We start from the raw sequence: 6310 nt of genomic DNA on the forward strand, positions 1-6310 counted from the left end.
TCCTTCAGAATTTTCCACAGTTTATTGTGATCCACACATTCTAAGGCTTTGGCGTAGTCAATAAAGCAGAAATAGATGTTTTTCTGGAACTCTCTTGCTTTTTTCATGATCCAGCAGATATTGGCAATTTGATCTCTGGTTCCTCTGCCTTTTCTAAAATCAGCTTGAACATCTGGAAGTTCTCGGTTCACATATTGCTGAAGCCTGGCTTGGAGAATTTTGAGCATTACTTTACTATCATGTGAGATGAGTGCAATTGTGCAGTAGTTTGAGCATTCTTTGGGATTTCCTTTCTTAGGGACTGGAATGAAAATGGAACTTTTCCAGTCCTGTGGCCACTGCTGAGTTTTCCAAATTTGCTGGCATATTGAGTGCAGCACCTTCACAGCATCATCTTTCAGAATTTGAAATAGCTCAACTGGAATTCCATCACATCCACTAGCTTTGTTCATAGTGTTGCTTTTTAAGGCCCACTTGACTTCACATTCCAGGATGTCTGGGTCTAGGTGAGTGATCATACCATTGTGATTATCTGGGTCATGAAGATCTTTTTTGTACAGTTCTTCTGTGTATTTGTGCCACCTCTTCTTAATATCTTCTGCTTCTGTTAGGTCCATACCATTTCTGTCCTTTATTGAGCCTGTTTTTGCATGAAATGTTCCCTTGGTATCACTAATTTTCTTGAAGAGATCTCTAGTCTTTCCATTCTGTTGTTTTCCTCTATTTCTTTGAATTGATCGCTGAGGATGGCTTTCTTATCTCTCCTGGCTATTCTTTGGAACTCTGCATTCAAATGGGAATATTTTTCCTTTTCTCCTTTGCTTTTTGCTTCTCTTCATTTCACAGCTATTTTTAAGGCCTCCTCAGACAACCATTTTGCCTTTTTGCATTTCTTTTCCATGGGGATGGTCTTGATCCCTGTCTCCTGTACAGTGTCACGAACCTCCGTCCATAGTTCATCAGGCTGTCTGTCTATCAGATCTAGTCCCTTAAATCTGTTTCTCACTTCTACTATATATTCATAAGAGATTTGATTTAGGTCATACCTGAATGGTCTAGTGGTTATCCCTACCTTCTTCAGTTTAAGTCTGAATTTGGCAATAAGGAATTCATGATCTGAGCCACAGTCAGCTCCTGTCTTGTTTTTGCTGAGTGTATAGAGCTTCTCCATCTTTGGCTGCAAAGAATATAACCAATCTGATTTTGGTGTTGACCATCTGGTGATGTCCATGTGTAGAGTCTTCTCTTGTGTTGTTGGAAGAGGGTGTTTGCTATGACCAGTGTGTTCTCTTGGCAAATCTCTATTAGCCTTTGCCCTGCTTCATTCTGTACTCAAAGACCAAATTTGCCTGTTACTCCAGGTGTTTCTTGACTTCCTACTTTTGCATTCCAGTCCCCTATAATGAAAAGGACATCTTTTTTGGGTGTTAGTTCTAAAAGGTTTTGTAGGTCTTCATAGAACCGTTCAACTTCAGCTTCTTCAGCATTACTGGCTGGGGCATAGGCTTGGATTACCATGATATTGAATGTTTTGCCTTGGAAACAAACAGAGATCATTCTGTCTTTTTTGAGATTGCGTCCAAGTACTGCATTTCAGACTCTTTTTGACTATGATGGCTACTCCATTTCTTCTAAGGGATCCCTGCCCACAGTAGTAGATATAATGGTCATCTGAGTTAAATTCACCCATTCCAGTCCATTTTAGTCTGCTGATTCCTAGAATGTCGACATTCACTCTTGCCATCTCCTGTTTGACCACTTCCAATTTGCCTTGATTAATGGACCTAACATTCCAGGTTCCTATGCAATATTGCTCTGTACAGCATCAGACCTTGCTTCTATCCCCAAATCTATAGGACTCCACAAAAGCTGTTCTAAGAGGTAAATTTATAGTAATACACAACTATCTCAGGAAACCAAAGAAATCTCAAATTTACAAAGTGACCTGTCACCTAAATGAACTAGAAAAATAACAAGTAAAAGTGAAATCTAATGTAAGGCATATAATCACAAAGATAAGAGCAAAAATAAATAAAAGAGGAAGTGTAAAATAAAAAACAAACAAACAAAAAATGCCAATGAAGCTAAACATTGGTTCTTTGAAAAGATAAACAAAGTAAATAAACTCTTAGCCAGATTCATAAAAAAATAAATAAAATAAAATAACAGAGATAGCCAAAACTAATAAAATCAGAAATGAAGAAAGAAAACTTACAGCAGATACCATAGAAATAGAAGGGTTAGAAGAAGCTATTATAAGTAACTATATGTCAATAAGGACAACCTGGAAAAAATTAGGAAGTTCATAGAAATGTACAATCTTCCAAGACTAAACCAAGAACAAGTAGAAAATATTAAGAGGTCAATTACCAGTGATTAAATTGAAATAGTAATTTTTTAAAAAAAAGCACAATAAACAACAAGCAAGGACCAGATGGATTCACAATTTCTACCAAATATTTAGAGAAGAGTTAACATCTGTACTTCTTAAAACATTCCAAAATATTGCAGAGAAAGGAACACTTTAAACTCATTCTATGAAGCCATCATCACCCTGATACCAAAACCAGACAAAATATAATTAAAAAAAGAAAATTATAGGCCAATATCATTGATTGACATAGGTGTCAAATGTCTCAATGAAATATCAGAAAACTGAATTCAATAATGCATTAAAAGAATCATACACCATGAGCTCTTAGAAGAAAATATAGGCAGAACACTTTGACATAAATCACAGCAAGATCTGCATTGAATCATCTCCTAGAGTAATGAAAAAAAATGAAAATAAACAAATGGGACCTAATTAAACTTAAAAGCTCTTGCACAGCCAAGGAAATGATAAATAAAATTAAAATAGCCCTCAATATGGGAGAAAATAATTGGAAAGGAAACAACTGGCAATGGATTAACCTCCAAAATATATAAGCAGTTCATACAGCTCAATAAAAGAAAAACAAACAGTCCAATTAAAAGAAAAAAATGGGCAGAAGACCTAAACAGACATTTCTCCATAGAGGACACACAGATGGCTAATAAACACATGAAAAGATGCTCAGCTTTGCTCATTATTAGAGAAATGCAAATCAAAACTACCATGAAGCATCACCTCACACAAATTAGAATGGCCATCATCAAAAATACTACAAACAATAAATGCTGGAGAGGATGTGGGGAAAAGGGAACTCTACTGCACTGTTGGTGGGAATGTAAATTGACATAGCTATTATGGAAAACAGTATGGATATTTCTTGACAATAAGATAATACTATGCCATAAGAAGAAACAAATTTGAGTCAGTTGTCAGAGTAGTCAGGCAGATGAACCTAGAGTCTGTTGCACAGAGTGAAGTAAGTCAGAAAAAATATTGTATATTAATACACATATATGGAATACAGAAAAACTATTGATGAACTTATTTACAGAGAAGAAATGAAGACACAGAATGTAAAGAATGGAATGGTGAACATAGCGAGGGAAGGAAAGGGTAGGACAAATTGAGAAAGTAGGATTGATTTATATATACACTATAATGTGCAAAATAAATAACTAGCAGGAAGCTGCTGTATAACACAGGGAGCCCAGGCTGGCACTATGTGACAACCTAGAGGTGTGAAATGAGGGGAAGTCTCAAAAGAGGGAGTATATACATATATGTAATATATATATATTATATATTAAATATATATATAATAAATATATTATATTATATATATAATTATGACTGATGTACAGCAGACACCACTACAATATTGTAAAGCAATTATCCTGTAATAAAATATATAGTTCAAATGAAAAAAAAGATGTGTCCCAGAAACTCAAAAATGATTCAATGCCAGGAAATAAATCAAATTGATACACCCCATCAACAAAGTAAATAACAAAAATCATATAATCATCTCAATTGATGCAGAAAAATCTTCTGACAAACTGCAACATCTATTTTTCATAAAAAAAACTCTCCACAAGGGGATTATAAAGGGAATACACCTCCACATAGTAAAAGCAGTATATGGCAAGCATACAACTAAAATAATATTCAAAGATAAAAAGCTAAAACTGTTTCCTTTATGATTAGTAAAAAGACAAGTATACCAACTCTCAGCACTTTTACTCAACCTAGGATTGGAAATCCTAACTACAGAAATCAGATTAAAAAAAAAATGAATGTTCAAGCAAAGTAAATAAAAACTACTAAAATTCATCAATGAATTTGGTGATGTTGCAATATTAATATACAGTAATCTCTCACGTTTTTGTACACTAAAAACAAACTACCAGAAAAAGAAATTAAGGAAACAACCCCATTTACAATGGCATCAGATAAATAAAATACTTAAAAATAGACCTACATAAAAGGTAAAAGACGTGTATTTAGAAAACTATAAGACAGTGATGAAAGAAATTGAAGAAGACACAAATAGAAAATTATACAATGTTTATTAATTAGAAAAATTAATATTGTTAAAATGACAGTATTACCCAAGGCAATATACAGAGTAAAAGTGATCTTATCAAATTAACCAGAGCATTTTTACAGAACTGGATTAAATATTTTTTAAAATATACATGAAAAAAGAGACACCTGAATAGAGGGAAGAAAACAAAAAACAGACAAACTTGAGAACGAAAAACAGAGCTGGAACACAATAGAGAGCCCAGAAATAAACCCAGGTTCATATGGTCAATTAGACTATGAGAAAGAAGGAAAGAATATACAATTGAGAACAGTCTCTTTCATAAGTAGTACTGGGAAAACTGGAGAGCTTCATGTAAAAGAAATAAATTAGAACATTCTATAACACCATATACTAAAATAAACTCAAAATGGATTAAAGATGTAAATATAAGACTGGAAACCATGAAATTCCTAGAAAAAGCAAGGGCAGATACTCTTTGACATAAATCATAACAATATATTTTTGGATCTGTCTCCTAAAGCAAAGGAAATAAAAGCAAAAATAAACAAAAGGAACATAATTAAACTCAAAAGCTTTAGCACAGCAAATGAAACTATTGACAGAATAAAGGGACAACCAACTTAATGAGAAAAAATCATTTGCAAATGATATGATCAATAAGGTGTCAATATACAAAATATATAAACAGTATATACAAACCATCATTTTAAAAACCCCATTAAAAAGAAAAGATCATAAAGAAAGAAAAAGATGGTGGAGGTGTAGGTGGATGTGGAGTACCTTTTCTCTTCACATATACTCAGGAATACACCTTCAAACAGAGAAGATCTTGCAGAACCCCAGCTGAGTATCTGACCACTGGAAAAGAATACATGGAACCACACAAAGCTTAGTAGGACAAAGGAAGGAGGGGGGAAAAGAGGAGAGTGAGCAGGACTGAATCTGCACCAGAGGAGTGGGAGAACTGAAGGAGGGGTCAGACCCCCACATCAGGGAAATTGTCTGGGACAGAGGAGAAGCATTTGAGGCTGTTGGAAAGTAAAGCAGCTGATCTGTGACAGTCTGAACGAAATGAGAATCACACAGGCAATCCTTGATGTAATCATACATACACAGGACAGAGATGCAAGTCCCCTAGAAAGCACAGTGGCTGGGAGCTGGAGCACAAGGATTGGAGAGAAATCCCAGGGTGAGGTCCTTTTGACTGTAGGGAGACAGCTTAGGGGGGCATGAGGAAGGAGACTGCAATAGGGAAGTGCCTTTGGAGGAAAACCAGGCAGTCATGGAGGCAAGGCAATACTGCTGAGTCACACACAGGTGGTGGAGACACCACGCTAGTCTCTTTCTCCCCACATGCCGGCACCAGCAGCTGAACAACAGAGAAAGACCCCAGAGAGGCTGGTCCTTTAAGTGTCTGATACACTAAGCAACAGAGAAAGACCTCAGCCAGGGGGGCCCTTTAAGTGCTCAAATGGGCCTAGCAACAGAGAAAGTGAAAGTGAAGTCGTGGCTCTTTGCTACCCCATGGACTGTAGGATACCAGGCTACTCTGTCCATGGGATTTTCCAGGCAAGAGTACTGGAGTGGGTTGCCATTTCCTTCTCCAGAGTATCTTCCCGACCCAGGGACCGAACCCAGGTCTCCTGCATTGTAAGCAAGACGCTTTACCATCTGAGCCACCAGGGAAGTCCCAGAGCCAGCCAAAGAGGCCCTCTGATCAACAGGTACCAAGAGCCTAGAAAAAGACTCTGATAGGGTCATAGCTCCTGCAGCTGAGGCAATCTGTGACCCTGCACATATTTTGCCACCAAAGTCCCCATGATCCAAGCAGCTATGCCACCTCTATGTTCAATTCTCACTGTGGCAGAGCTGTCAGAGGCTAGAAGAAA

At 36.6% G+C, this 6310-nt stretch overlaps 1 protein-coding gene across 1 annotated transcript in view; it reads right to left on the minus strand.

The window, feature by feature from the left end:
• The window catches only part of HEPH (hephaestin), a 149272-nt gene extending 144004 nt beyond the window's left edge, over positions 1 to 5268 (minus strand). The window contains exon 1 of the mRNA XM_043458834.1: positions 5202 to 5268. The gene's annotated coding sequence lies outside the window, so the exon portion shown is untranslated. The remainder of the gene's footprint in view (positions 1 to 5201) is intronic.
• Positions 5269 to 6310: the final 1042 nt, after the last annotated feature.

Source organism: Cervus canadensis, chromosome X (assembly GCF_019320065.1).
Source record: "Cervus canadensis isolate Bull #8, Minnesota chromosome X, ASM1932006v1, whole genome shotgun sequence".
In the NCBI taxonomy this organism is placed as follows: domain Eukaryota; kingdom Metazoa; phylum Chordata; class Mammalia; order Artiodactyla; family Cervidae; genus Cervus; species Cervus canadensis.